The following is a 15,376-nucleotide window of genomic DNA, read 5'->3' on the forward strand; positions in this document are numbered from 1 at the left end:
AACATAGATAACTAAAAATTTAGTTATCTTTAGTTGTATAGTCTAAAATATAAACCATAATGTAAACCCAAGTGTAACTTTGTTTGAAAGTTATTGTCTCAATATCTATACATCAGTTACAGTAAATATAGTATGAACATGTGAAAAGATTATTGCTGGGGAAGGGACAAAGTGTCTGATGTTGGATATGTGGGAGTACCGTATACTGTATATATGAATTACTGTGATCTAAAAGTTTTGTGAAGACAAGCTTAATAATTAGAAAAAAAGAAAAAGAAAGGACATAAACACTGAGGAAAAGATGGAAGAAGTTGCCTTGCCAATTTGCATACAGGGCAACACTTATTGCAGTGATGGAAGGCAAAACATCAAAAACAAAGCTTTTGCATTTTTAAATTTTTTGATGCCCCTATTTATTTTCTAAATTAGTATGTATTCTATATCTAACCTTTAAACTCATCACTATATTCCATTTTACTATGAATGGAACCTGGCAATATATTAGGCTTCATTTTTGAAGTTTTGGACCACAGAGAGGTTCAACAATGGCAGGGGAGGAATACTGTTGTGGGATGTTTTTGATAGAGGGCAAATGGTTTGGGGGGGGGGAGAGTTCTCCAGGGCATGTATACGGGGTACATAAAAATGTTTGGATATTTTCATAGTGGTTACAGTTAAAAATGACAACTGAGAGAGTGCTGAGTTCCTAGCCAGGGGAGCTCTATCTCATTCCCTAATGGAATAGCAACAATCCCTCAAGTGCAATGGCAAAGACCAAAAAAGAAAGATGGTCCAACAATGAGCCCTTGATACTAATGACTATGCTTGTGAGCCTATGCATTTGAAATAAGAACTAGGTCCAGAGCTGCAGGGTGCCTAAGAGTTACCTCCTGAGAGCCTCCATGTTGCTCAAACGTGGCCACTCTCTAAGCCAAACTCAGCATGTAAATGCATTGCCTACTCCCCCAGCATGGGACATGACTCCCAGGAATGAGCCTCCCTGGCGCTGAGGGACTACTACCAAGTACCAGCTGATGATGTAACTAGAAAACGACCTTGAATAAGAGGGTCGACTCAGACCAGCAGTATATCTAAGCCTACATGTAATATAAGGAGTTAAAAATGCTTTTTGACCTTGAATAAAAGGGGGAAATGGAAAGGACAAGTGACTTTATGTGGCTATGAGTCTCCAAAAAAGAACTGGGAGTTTATCAGAGAGGTGGCCCTTACACACACCTCAGCAGTGTCCCAGACAGCTAAAGTAGATACAACCCCAGGTATTGGTTCTTCCAAGGGTTACAGAGACCCACAGGTTCTATGATCATGGCAGATGGAGTTCAGTGCCATGTCAGCTGGCCTAGTTTGGAGTTTGTGGTCCTGAGTGTGATGGAGTTGGACTCAGATGTGATCTTTGGTCACAAGCCTCTCCTGTAACTTTTACCGGAACTGTGACTGGCACTGGGGTTAAGTGTATACCCAGGAAATCTGAATCTCTGGACTGTCCATGTGATAGCCAGGCCCTGAGCCTCAACAGACTTGCAACTCCTACCCTCTTGTTTATGAACTTACCCCAGCTAGCTAACAGGGAGGTGAAGAAGGTCAAACACCACACCAGGGGACCAAGAGTGCCTACAGCTGCAAGCAGGAGAATTGCATTCATCATCCAAGTGGAATCTAAGCCCCCTCTTGATATAGAGGTGGAATGGACATAACTATCCCAGGGCCCACAGAATGGAGGAATAGAGTATGGTTTAGAATGGACTTACTGATATTCTATTCTGAAACTTTTGTGATTAGTAATGGAAATAAATGTAGCATTGATGTGGAGAAAGTGGCCACAGTAGCTGCTGAGTGTAGGGAGTGGGAAGAAGAGATATGATGTGGGGGCATTTTCAGGAGTTGGAGTTGTCCTGGGTGGTACTGCAAGGACAGTTACTGGACATTGTATGTCCTCCCATGGCCCACTGGGTGGAGTGGGGGAGAGTGTAAACTATAATGTGGACCATTGACCATGTGGTGAAGCAGTGCTCAGAGATGTATTCACCAAGTGCAATAAATGTGCCATGATGATGAAGGAGGTTGTTGTTATGGGAGGAGTGGAGTGAGGGGTTGGGGTATATGGGGACCTCATATTTTTTTAATGTAACATTTTAAAAAATTTTTTAATAAAAAATTTTTTAAAAATCTTCCAACAAAGAAAAGCCCAGATCCAGATGGCTTCATAGGTGAATTCTACCATTCATTCCAAGAAGAACTAATACCAATCCTGCTCAAACCATCCCAAAAACTTGAAGAGAAGGGAACACTAACTAATTCTATGAGGCCAACATCACTCTAATACCAAACCACTTAAAAATTTATGTTCCTGAGTAAGATGGAGTTGGACTCAGATGTGACCTTTCTACACATGCCTCTTCTGTCACTTTTACTGAACCTGTGGTTGGCGCTAAGGTTGGTGTATACTCAGGAGACCTGAATCTCTGGACTGTCCTTGTGACAGCCAGACACTGAACCTCAGCAGACTTGCAACTCCTACCCCTCTGGTTTATTGGGCTTACCCCAGCCAGCTAACAGGGAGGTAAAGAAGGTCAACTACTGCACCAGGGAGCCAAGAATGCCTACAACTGCAAGCAGGAGAATTGCATCTATCATCGATGTGGAATCTAAGCCCCCTCTCAATATAGAGGTGGAGTGGACATAACCATCCCAGGGCCCACAGGATGGAGAAATAGAATATGGGTTAGAGTGGACTTACTGATATTCTACTATGGAACTATTGTGATTAGTAATAGAAGAAATTGTAACATTGATGTGGAGAAAGTGGCCATGGTAGCTGCCGAGGGTAGGGAGAGGGAAAAAGAGATATGATGTGGGGGCATTTTCAAGACTTGGAGTTGTCCTGGGTAATACCGCAGGGACAGATGCTGGACATTGGATGTCCTGCCATGGTCCACTGGGTGAACTGGGGGAGAGTGTAAACTACAATGTAAACCATTATCCATGTGGTGCGGCAGTGCTCCAAAATGTATTCACCAAATGCAATGAATGTGCCATGATGTTGAAAGAGGTTGTTGATGTGGGAGGAGTAGAGTGAGGGAGGTAGGGGATATATGGGAATCTCTGACATTTTTTGAATGTAACATTTTAAAAAAAAAGGAAAAAATTACTACAAGAAAAAATTATAGATCAATTTCTTTTATGAATATAAGATGCAAAAATCCTCAACAAAATACTTGCAAATTGAATCCAACAGCATATTCAAAGAATTATACACCACTATCCTAGGTATGCAAGTCTGTTTCAATGTAAGGAAATCAGTTAATATAATACACCACATTAACAAAATGAAAGGAAAAAAACTACGATTATCTCCACTGATGCAGAAAATGCATTTGACAAAATCCAGCATCCTTTCTTGATAAAAACACTTAGAAAAACAGGAATAGAAGGAAACTTCTTCAATATGATAAAGAGCAAATATGAAAAAGCCACAGACAACATCGTACTCAATGGTGAAAGACTGAAAACTTTTCTGCTGAGGTCAGGAACAAAACAAGGATGCCTACTGTGACCACTGTTATTCAACATTGTACTGGAAGTTTTAACCAGAGCAGTTAGGTTAAAAAAAAAAAAGAAAAGCAAACCAAATTAGAAAGGAAGTTGCAAAACTTTCACTATTTGCAGATGACATGATGAAAAGTCCTAAAATCCATAACAAAGCTACTAGAACTAATGAATGAAATCAGTAGAGTGACAGGTTACAAGATCAACATGCAAAAATCTCTAGAGTTTCTGTACACTAGTAATAAGCAAATAGAGGAGGAAATCAAGAAAAAATTCCATTTACAATAGCAACTAAAAGAATCAATTATCTAGCAAATATCTGGGAATAAATTTAACCAAGGATGTAAAGGACTTACACACAGAAAACTACAAAACACTGCTAAAAGAAATCAAAGAAGACATTCTGTGTTCATGGGTTGGAAGACTAACTATCATTAAGATGTTAATTCTACCCAAAAATGATTTACAGATTCAATGCAATGCAAATCAAAATTTCAAAAACCTTTGTTTTAGAAATGGAAAAGACAATTATCAAATTTACTTGGAAGGATAAGTGGCCTTGAATAAGAACAAAGGACTCACACTTAATTGACTTTAAAGCATATTACAAAGCTACAGTGGCCAAAACAGCAGGGTATTGGCACAAGTTCATACAGTTGACCAATGGAATTGAATTGAGAGTTTAGAAATAGACCTTCACATCTAGGGACAACTGATTTTTTACAAGACTGCCAAGTCTTGTGTCAAGTGATGCTGGGAGAATTGGATATCGATATGCAAAAGAATGAAAGAGGACCCCTATCTACACCATATACAAAAGTTAACTCAAAATAGATCAAAGACTTACATATTAGAGCCAGGACTATAAAACTCCTTGAAGAAAATGTAGGGAAGCATCTCTAGGATCTTGCATTGGGCAATGGTTTCTTCCAATTTATACCCAAAGCACAAGTGATGAAAGAAAAAATAGATAAATAGGATCTCATTAAAATTAGAGCATCAAAAGACTATGTCATGAAAGTGAAAGAACAACCTACAGAATGGGAGAAAATATTTGGAAACCATATATCTAATACAGGTTTAATATCCACAATATATAAAGAAATCCTACAACTCAACGATAAATAGAAATACAAACCAATTAAAAATGGGCAAAAATTTGAATAGACATTCTTTAAAGATGTTCTAAAAAGGGCTAAAAACACATGAAAAGATTCTCAACATAACTACCTATTTGGGAAATGCAAACAAAAACCACAATGAGATATCGTTTCACACACACTAGAATGGCTACTATTAAAAGAAAAAATAGGAGGTTCTAACAAGATGGTGTTAGCTTAGGTGGGCACTCCCTAGCTCTCTTGCAAAAAATGGTTGAGAAGGGACAAAATCCTACCTGACCCAATAGCATCCCTATACCCCCCATCTTATCCCTTCACTGCACACTTAAGTTCACTTAATCCATGCTGTATAGCAGTGTTCCAAAATGTATTCATCAAATGCAATGAATGTACTGCACTAATGAAAGAAGTTGTTGATGTGGGAGGTGTGGGGAGTGTGTGAAATGAGATATATGGGAACATCTTATATTTTTTAATGTAACATTTTGTGTGATATATGTACCTTTTTTTAAAAAAAAAAATTTAAACAAAACATTATATCATAAAAATATCCTACCGGATTGAACTGTTTTGGGAACACACAGATCAGGATGCTTCAGGGCATAGACCTGGAAAAAGAGATAAAGAGCCCAAGGGAAAACCTTGGTGCTGGAGTTGGTATATACATGTCCAAGAGACCTGAATCTTTGAGCTGTCCACGTGCCAGCTGGGCCCTAAGCCTTAAAAGAGTTGCAGCAGCTACTATCCAGTTCATTGGACTCACCCAGGACAACTAAGAAGGAGGTGATGATGGACAATCACCATACCAAGGAACTGAGAGAGTCTACAACTGTAAGCAAGGGAGTCCCATACATCAGCTGTATGGGACTGAAACCCTCTCTCAATCAGAGGTGGAGCAGGCATCACCATCCCAGAATCCTCAGGATTGGGGAAGGAATGAACTATGAACTAGAGTGGACTTACTGGTATTCTACTATAGACTTACTGTGATTCTAGCAATGGAAGAGCGTATATCATTGATGTGAAGGCAATGGCCACTGGAGGTTCTAAGGTCAGGGAGAGAGAAACAGATATAATATGGGGGCATTTTGGGGACTTTGGAATTGTCCAGAATGACATTGCAACTACAGATACAGGCCATTATATATCTTGTCATAACCTACAGCATTGTGCAGGAGAACATGTAAACTATAATCCATGCTTAGGGCAATGCTCCAAAATGTGTTCATCAATTGCAATGAATGTACCACACTAATGAGGGATGTTGTGGTAATGTGGGTAAGTGTGGGTGGTAGAGGGAGCAGGGCTATGGCAATCCTCTCTATTTTTTATGTAACATTTATGTAATCTAAATATCTTTTTAAAAATAAAAATTTTTAAAAATAAAAACCATAAACTCTAAGAGTTGGATTTTTTTAAAACATCATGTAATTTTCCTGTCCTGATGATGACTTTTTTAGACAAATTAGACAAATGCAAACATTTTTGTTTCATAACAGCTCTGTCTTCCCCCGATTCCACTGACACACAAAGATAATGTTAGTACAACATTCTAGTTTATATAAAGTCTCAGGTTTATTTCCTCATGATTTTAACCTTTAAGTGTACTTTATTGACTTCATGAGTTAAGTGAATTACCATTATTTTCACAAATTGTTTAAGATCACAAAATATAAAATCATGTTTAGTTAAACTGACTTACTAAAAATGTATTCTAAAAGGATTTACTCTTGGGACATTCTTGTAATGTAACAAATCATAAAAGCTTAAAGTGTCAACTTAAACTTGTAATTCCCTACGTATCTTTAAATCTTAAATTAATGTTTAATTGAGGTAATTGATTAACTAGCATGCTTACCTAAAGGTATATTAATATATTACAGAGTAGCATAAATTGATAGATTGAAAAAGGATGAACTAATGACCATGGTCCTGTTTATACACCTGTTTATTTTCAAAGAAATGTGAAAGAATGCCTGTGATGACGGATATACAAGATAATGGATCTACTTTGTTCATAGAGGGAAAATAGATTGGTTTAAGGATATGCAGTGAGTATAGATCAGAGGGAAATGAATCTAATTTATCTGGCTTACTAATAATGAATTTGAAAGGAGCAATGAAATGTGTTAAAATTTTTAACAAAGTAATAAAATAAACAAATAAAGGAAAAAAATTTTTTAACAGAACAGGTTAAGTATTATATGTGTATTCATAAGGAAAAAAATTAGAACTTGAACCAAGATGGTCATGATGGGGGTGGTAAAAATTGTCAGATTCTGAATATTTTGAAGATAAATTCAGGAGAACCTGCCTTAATATGTTTGGTACATTGTAGGCATAAAAACAATATTTATTGAATGAATGGTAGGCAAAGAAATGATACTATTTGTTTAACCTAGGGCAGAAAACTTGGGGTCTTGAGATCAGGCATGGTACAGAACCCTATTTTTCACTCTATACAGTTTTACACCTATTTCCCAATAATAATTTAAAAATATGGTTAGACTAATAAGTGCATTTTTATACAGACAGGGAAGAGTTTTTCCAGAAGTGGGAAGTAGGCATATCTCTTAGATATAAAAGAGAAAGGAAAAGAAATGACCCTAATTAAAGGTTGAAAAAAAAACTTCTGTATTCTTTTGTGTTCATCAAGGCAGGGGCAATATATCTGTGAGATAGCTCTCAGACAGTCACTGTAAGGATCAACCCTTGGGCAGGGAGATCCATTTTTATCTCAGAAGCAGATTCCAGTCCAATCTCTTAAGTGACAATCCCTCAGGAATGCAGGTAGAGAATGACAGTGCACTGCACTCTGTTAGTTGGATGATTTCAAGATTCATATTCTCCACCAATTCCCCATTTCTACTTAGGATTTGAGGACCTCTTTTAAAAATTGCCATCTATCCCAGCCAAAAAAAAGAAAGCTTATCTCCTGAGCATTACAGGAGAGCAATGTCTCTCCATGGAGGCGAGCATAATGAAATAAGAGATGCTGAAACTACAGGTGAGAAAAAGGGTGCTTTGTCAGCCACTCTCCTTGCTGGAGACCCTCCTTCCACTACACACCTAAGGGCTTCCACCTGTTCTCATCTAGCAGACGACATATGCCCTCTTGTACATTGCAGCTTCACAGGATGAAGGTCCCCTTATGACCCCTGAGGCCTAAGTTTCTTTAAGGTTTAAATCGTATTTCACCTCCCCACTCCCCTCCAGATTACAAGCATTCACTTTCCAGTTTTGTCTAGGCAGGAAGCAAAGAGGTAAAATCCATGCCACCTGTCACCTTACTAAAAAGAAAAAGGAAAAAAAGATAGTGGCAACAAAAGCTTTGTTTCAAGAAGAGTATTATTTGCATCAGCAGTGGTGGGTGCTCACTTGAAAGCTTTCACAGCCTGTCACTGACTTACTGACTCATTGTCACCACCTTCTTGTTTTGGCTATTGCTGTAGTTTATTTCCCAAACTGTAGGCCAGAAGGGCCTAGTAAATTAGAAAAATTAGAAAATTAGAAAACTATGAATCTAGAGACCAATGAGTGCAATGAATCCAAGAGTTTCTTGGGTCAGGTTTTTAGATCCTATGGCACCAGAAAGCTGCCTTTCAAAACAACCCCTGGGCCACTTATTGATTGGTTACTCCAAATAGATGATAAAATCACGTCTGAAATTATTAGTAACCAAGGAGGAGGTGGTGAGATCAACTGCTGGGCAAATTTCAAACATCCAGGAAAGGCTGAGGTTGGCTGTTGCCTCTTGAAACAATGGTTGGTTTCACTAACAGGTGAAGGATGTCAGGAGCCACAGTAATACAAAAGCAGTTGCATTAGCAGCACACAAGCCCAGTGCCTTAGCTAAAATAATGAACTTCTCCCTCATGTCATAGTCCAGTGAGATAGGGCCAGGGGATTGAGAGAGCTGCTGCTTCATGTAGTAGTTTCATCATCGTACAGGGACTCAGAGTTCCCTGCAAATGGCTGAAAAAATGTAAAGAATTGCATGAGTGTTATGGCTCAACTTGGATGGCATATTTCCCTTCTTTTCTTTCCACTGGCCATAAATCAGTCCTATCCCCACCTCCCTAACCACAAGGAATACTCAGAAATGTATTCTAGTTGTATGCTCAGAAAGAAAAAAAATATGGTTTTAGTAGGCATCTAGCTAGCCTTTGCCACGAAATCCTTAGGAGAACCACACATTTATGGCCTTTATCTTTCGTCAAGTCACTTCCATGATGACTTTTGGACTGCGAACCAGGGCCAGTTTCCTGGTTTCAATGACCTGCCTCTCAAAAGGCAAAATTTGGAGGTTATACTGGCAAGTATGTGTGTGCTTGTGTGCACATGGGACTCAGTGCATCCACACATACCCACACATTCCAAGGATTGTAAACATCTTCATGGAGCACTCAAAAGCCTACCACAGGACATTGTCCAGCTTTCTTCTGATAAGAAAGCAGATGAGTTCCTTAACAGTGTCTCCCAATTATTCATTCTATACTTAAAAATGATAATACACATAAGGTACTCTAAAGAATGAGGTGACATACCTCAAGTCAACTAACTTAGGGACACCAGTTGCCCCAGGACCTATCCAGCTGACTCTCGGGCTAAGGAGTCAACTCAGGCCCTGGAAACCTAATCGCAGCACACCTATTAGGAACCTGCCTTAGATCATATAATTACACTAGAAAACCCAGAACCTTGCCCTTCTATTTTTCTTACAGTCCTACGGAGGATAATTGTTATTCCTAGAGAGAAGAAGACAGCATTCCAGAGAAAATTGGAAAAATATCTTTTAAATCTGAATTAAAACTTCAATTAATCTTATGCCCAAGGGGAAAAGGTAGACAGGAACTATGCAGCTCTTTAATAACTCATGAATACAAATCAGAGACTTCAAATTGCTCTTTAAACAAATATTTGGACACTCATCGTTATCAATAATAATATAGCTTATCTGACACAAAGGAAAATTGAAAGAAGCTGTTTGGACTTAAGATCCATTTAACTTTCAATGGGCTTGTTTCTTTAAAGGACAAGCCCACAGAGTGGCTGCCCAAATGCCCACATTGGAAGAGTTTTCTAACAATCCTGCTTAACAAAAGTTCTATCCATGACTTGGCAGAGTTTCTGAAATTCTCTGTCATTTCTTTCGATAAAGTCAAAGTTGTCCTTATTTATTTAAAGTAAATAACAGATTGTTATAAATTCACATTAACTCCTTTGTGAGAGTTAGTTTTTCAGAAATCTAAGTGCTGAAAAATTGAGATGCATGGCCAACAAAGCGAGAAGCACATTTCTAACTTTGACAAAGTTCTCCAGTCATCCCCTCTGACCCCTCTACCTGAGTGAAGGAGTAAAATTTTAGGTCAAGACCAAAATATTTAAGGCCTTTAGAACCACAGAACTGGGTGGATGGAGTGGGAGAGGTAAAAGATCTTAGTGACACACAAGAATTATTTGTTCTTGGAGAAATTTCTTTTGGAATTTCTTGTCCATTGAAGTTTATTTCCCTTTGACCTTCTTTTCGAGGATCTAATTTTCTCTCTGACTCCATCCTCAACTTTAGACTGTTTTTCTTGTCTTGGTGCTCATCTACCAAGAAGCAGGTATGGAGTGTACAGTCTGGTTGTCCTTTTGCTTGAGGGAAGGGAGTGAGAATAGGGCCAAGAGAAAAGGAGGGCAAGGTCTGCCATGGTGTTTGCAACCTAGCACCTATTCCCATCCTGCTTTCTGAGTCTATGTGGCTAGATGAGGGAAGTGACCACATTCCTCTGGCCAGGCCTGGTAAATCAGAATATTTCATACCACTAGCCAAAGGGATCTGCTCAGCAATGAACTTGAAGCCAATGAGGATGAATTCTAGGACTTCTGTTGGCACAACTCCTTTTGGGTTGTTAAATTGTGGGGATATGAATCTTGGCCTTCTAGCAGCTATTTTGCCACTGTAAGAAGAGAGTTGCCTGATAGAAGAACATCCACAGAGCAAAACAGAACCAAAATCTATAAGAGACAGAAGCTGAGATCTGATGACATTATTTGCGCACCTAGATCCAGTCAAGCCTGAGGTCAGAGAATTAAATCTGGTCAAGAGATCCTCGTGAGGGAACTGTTCCATATCTTGACCATGGTGGTGGTCACATGAATGCACACAAGGTAAAATTGTGCAGATCTAAGTACACACACTCATACTAGTAGATACAAAATGGGTAAAATCTGAATAAGATCAATGGGTTATATCAAAGTCAATGTCCTAGTTGTAATATTGCACTATAGCTATGCAAGATTCTACCACTAGGGGAAACTGGGTGAAGGGCATACCTGATCTTTCTGTAGGGAATATAACTGCATGTGAATCAACAGTTACCTGAAATGAAAAGGTAAAAATAGGAGAATTGACACTTTCTTACATCTGCTTTATATGAAAGCTCTTCTAGAAATGTACAGGGGTGACAATGGCCAACATGATAGGTGGGAATGGGGGAAATTTGGATCTTATTAATCTTATGTGAATAAGATTAATAATTGATTCTTATTAATCTTATGTGAATAAGATTAATAATTGAGAAAAAGTTGTCAAAACCTACTATATATAATACCACCTCATTGGCTATCTATATGCTGTGTAACAAATTACCATAAATTTAGTGGCATAAAACAACACAGGTTCTATGGGTCAGGAATACAGGCTTGGCTTAGCTGGTTCTTCTCCTTGGTCTCACAGACTACAAGATGTCAGCTGGACTGCATTCTTTTCTGGAGGCTTGTCAGGTTGTTGGGAGACTTCATGTCCTTGTGGCTTTAGAACTCACAGAAGCATGCTTCCTCGAGGCCAGCAGAGAATCTCTCTCTCCAGTCTACTAAGATGGAGTCAGATATATAACATAACCTAATCAAAGGATGGCATCCCATCATCTTTGCCATATACTATTGGCTTAGAGCTAGTCACAGGTTCTGCCTGCACTCAAGGGAGGGGACTATACATGCATGCAACTCATTGGGAGTGTGTGACACTACTTTGTTTACACCATACTCAATGTGGTGAAGCCTTCTGTCTCAAAGTTTGTGTTCTCCTGGGAGGTCTTTGGTGCCTTTGAGAGCCTCTGAAAGAGAAGAAAGCCTTCATTAAGCAAAACTCCCCTGATCCATACTCTGTGCTAGGATTTTTCCATGCCATGTCTTCTCTTATCCGCACAATAAATCTAAGTAAAATTTATTAGCTTCATTTTACAGTTGGGGAAACTGAAACTCAGCGGCCAGGACTCACTCCACATCTGCCAGATACTACGTGACTGAGATCTTAAATTTCTCACCTATTTCATACCTATCAGCTCTGGAAAATTGGCAGCAACCAAGGATAGAGGGCAGAGATTTATTCAGGAATAAAGACAAGCTTCAGCTGAAAGATGCAGTAGGACCTGGCTAGGTCTGGGATAGAATTTCCAGAAACCTGAGGTGGGTGGGCGGGGATGTAGTCATCCATTCCAGGCTCCTTGACGGAGGGTCCCTGTGGAGCATTCCACATGCAGGATACAGGCATGAGCAGCTCTAACCAGGAAGGATGACAATTAGCCAGAGGGTGATCTGTGTTAAAAAAAAAAAAAAAAAGACAGGGTTGGGGTATCCTGAGAACTTAAATCATCAGCACATGAAACCCAGGCAACTGGGGAGCTGCTGTCAGTTTTTCCCTAACAACACTAAGATAGAGCTATATCGGGGAGATAAAGACGAAGACAAAGAGAAGCAAATGAAGAGACTCAGGAGTGTAAGAAAAGCCTCTCCAGGACATCCCCAGTAGTCAACTTAATTCAATGAAGCTGCTATGGCCTCACCCATCTGCTTGCTTTCATACATGCTGTTCCGTCGGCCAGTGATGCTTTGCAGCATTTCCGGCCCCAACAAAACCCCACTGAACCTTCCAGAGCCTCCTCCCTGGGGAGGTCCTCCCCTCTGCATCCCTGCCCCCAGCAGCACTGGTTGCATTTGGTGATACCAACACTCCTGGCACACAGCTACCTCACGTGATGACGCGCGGCATATTTTGAGACGTGCTTGTGTGTCTGTCTATCCCACCAATCAGTGGCTCATAAGAGCAGGGGCTGGTGGCCTGTTCACTTCTGAATCCCAGGATCTAATGGGGGACTGGGTTCACAATTTGTGCTCAATAAATGCTTATCGGGCAGTCCTTAGCTGAAGCTATCTGCAATGAGGAGATGGAGTGGAAAAGGAAGCTGTGCATCTGTCACAACACATCACTTCTCTCCCTTCCCTTATCACTCTGTTTTCAAATAAACTTTATTCCTAAATCTCCCTGGGGAAGGCTTAGGAAGGGGGAGCTGCCTGCAGTCTCGGCCTAGAGCCTTGTGCCAGCTCATTAAATTTAACTCACTGTCCCTCTCTTGTCCCTTCCCCCTCCTGGCAGCAAAACTTGGTCACTCCAACTGTTTAAAAAAAAAAACAACAAACCCAAAGGCAGATGCATTTGCAGGACTGAATGAAAACTGAGGCAGGTGAAAGCAGGGTGCCCCTTGGGAGGCAATTTCCTGGTGTTTCAAAGTTTGCCCCACTTCCACCACTTACCCGTGCCCCAGTTTCCAATTCCCTCAGCTGATACCTCTAGATAGGAACTGTAATGCACCTTGAAACGCAGCCACCTCTTTTTCCTCCTCCTTCACCATAGTCAAAATCAAAGAACCTGTCCCTGAGATCTCATCTCCAGATATTAATAATTTAGGACATATTTATTGAGTGGTTACTGTGTGCAAGGTGAAGAGTTAGAGGCCATGGGAGAGGCTATGGGAGAAAAAATAACACATGTGGAGTCCGAGAACATCATATTTGAAAGGGGCTTTGGGAAGCAATAACCCTCCTGTTATTACAAAGAGGGAAACTGAGGCCCATGCAGAGCAGAATTTAAGACCTGGACTGTGTTCTTTGCTGTATAAGAGCTTCTAGTCCTTCCAGGTAGAAAAAAGCATAGATATAGAGAAAATTAAGCAACAACATAAAATGTCCCAGGACATTTATGTTAAAACTTGAAAACTACAAAGAGTGAAGGTGGACAGTCCATCATCGTCATCAGAGTCATCATTGTCTCCATCATCTTCACTAGCATCTATTGAACACAACGATGTGACAGTCCCTTTGCTCAGTGCTTTACACATATGGCCTTATTAAATCTTCCCCCTAAACTTAAGAGGAGCTTGTATTTATCCCATCTCAGAGATGAAAAATCCGAAGTCCTGAAAGGTTAGAATTTCAGGACCTGGAGCCAGACTTTGTGGATTCACATTCTTATGCCCAGGTGCCTTTTCGTAACCTGTCTAAACCTCTTCTTCCTGATCTATTCATTGGGGAGGGAGGAGGGCCTAACTAATTGGGTTGCCAGGAGAATCAAGTGAATTTCTGAATGAAAATCCCTTACACTTTGCCTGGTGGTCAGTGCATAGGACAAGTCAACTGTCATCATGCTTGGCATTGCTGGTGTGTTGCCATTGCCATTGTTGTGCCTTGTTTTTGTTAATGATGAGCATGGGCTTTGAACTGCATGTTGAGAAGTAGCAAAATGTAATATGGAAGAACATTAACACAGCACGTTTCAAAGAAGGCTGATGTGACTACTAATAACATTATAATTACATTAAACGCTTACACAGGTTTTACTATGTGTTCAGCAGTGTGTGTTTAGGGGACCGTGATTAGTGCTGGGTGTCTGGGGAAAAAAGGTCATTGTGAAGGAGATGTAGGCAGGAAGGTAGGCTCTCATGAGAGAGAAGCCTGACTGAAGGCTGTGATGGGTGTGCCACTTCCTCCCCAAAAGGGAGAGTGAGAATGATTCCTGCGGCTATCCCAGAATGGCAGTGGGAAAGTCTTAAAGCAGGGGGAATAGTGAGACAAAAGCCCACCAGAATCAGGTCTTGGGAGGGTGTCAGAGAAAGCCAGAGTGACATGTGCAAAATGGGTCCCCAGAGCAGAGAGCCCTTGGGGATAAAGTCAGAACTGGGGGTGTTTTAGGCTGTTGGATGTTAAGGGAGAAGGCAGTAGGGGCAGTTACCAAAACTGAGGTACATGGGAGCTGCCAGGATGACTCTGGAGATTTGCAGGTGGGGAGATTGTCCAAAGCCTTTATGGGGATCATCGGGCCCATTTAAGGGAGGTCAGAAGGGAAAGAGCAAGGGCTGTGATATCAACCTTCATTCAGGCCTGCATGCATTCTCTTATTTGTTTATTCCCTTCACATTTAACAGGCACTTACAGGTCCCGTGTTGGAGACTAGAAATTTAATGGGAAGCAAGAATGACATTGTTATCAAGCAAGGGTGTCAGGTACAGTATCAGGCTCCTTAAACAAGTTAGTTATGTCCTTAAAACAACTCTACTGGGAAGTAGATGTGGCTCAAGAGACTGGGTTCCCATCTACCCTACGGGAGGTCCAGGGTTCAATTCTTGGGACTTCCTGGTGACTGTGAGCTGACTTACACAGCAAGCTGACCCAAGTGGAAAGCTGACCCATGTGGAATGCTGGTCCATGCGGAGAGCTGGCCCATGCGTGAGCTGGCCTGAGTGGAGAGCTGGCCCATGCGTGAGCTGGCCTGAGTGGAGAGCTGGCCAGCACAGGAGTGCTGGCCAATGTGGCGAGCTGGACCAAGCAGAGAGCTGGCTCATGCAGTGAGCAGGCCCAAGTGGAGTGCT

The sequence above is a fragment of the Dasypus novemcinctus genome, chromosome 14 (genome assembly GCF_030445035.2).
Source record: "Dasypus novemcinctus isolate mDasNov1 chromosome 14, mDasNov1.1.hap2, whole genome shotgun sequence".
Classification (NCBI taxonomy): Eukaryota; Metazoa; Chordata; class Mammalia; order Cingulata; family Dasypodidae; genus Dasypus; species Dasypus novemcinctus.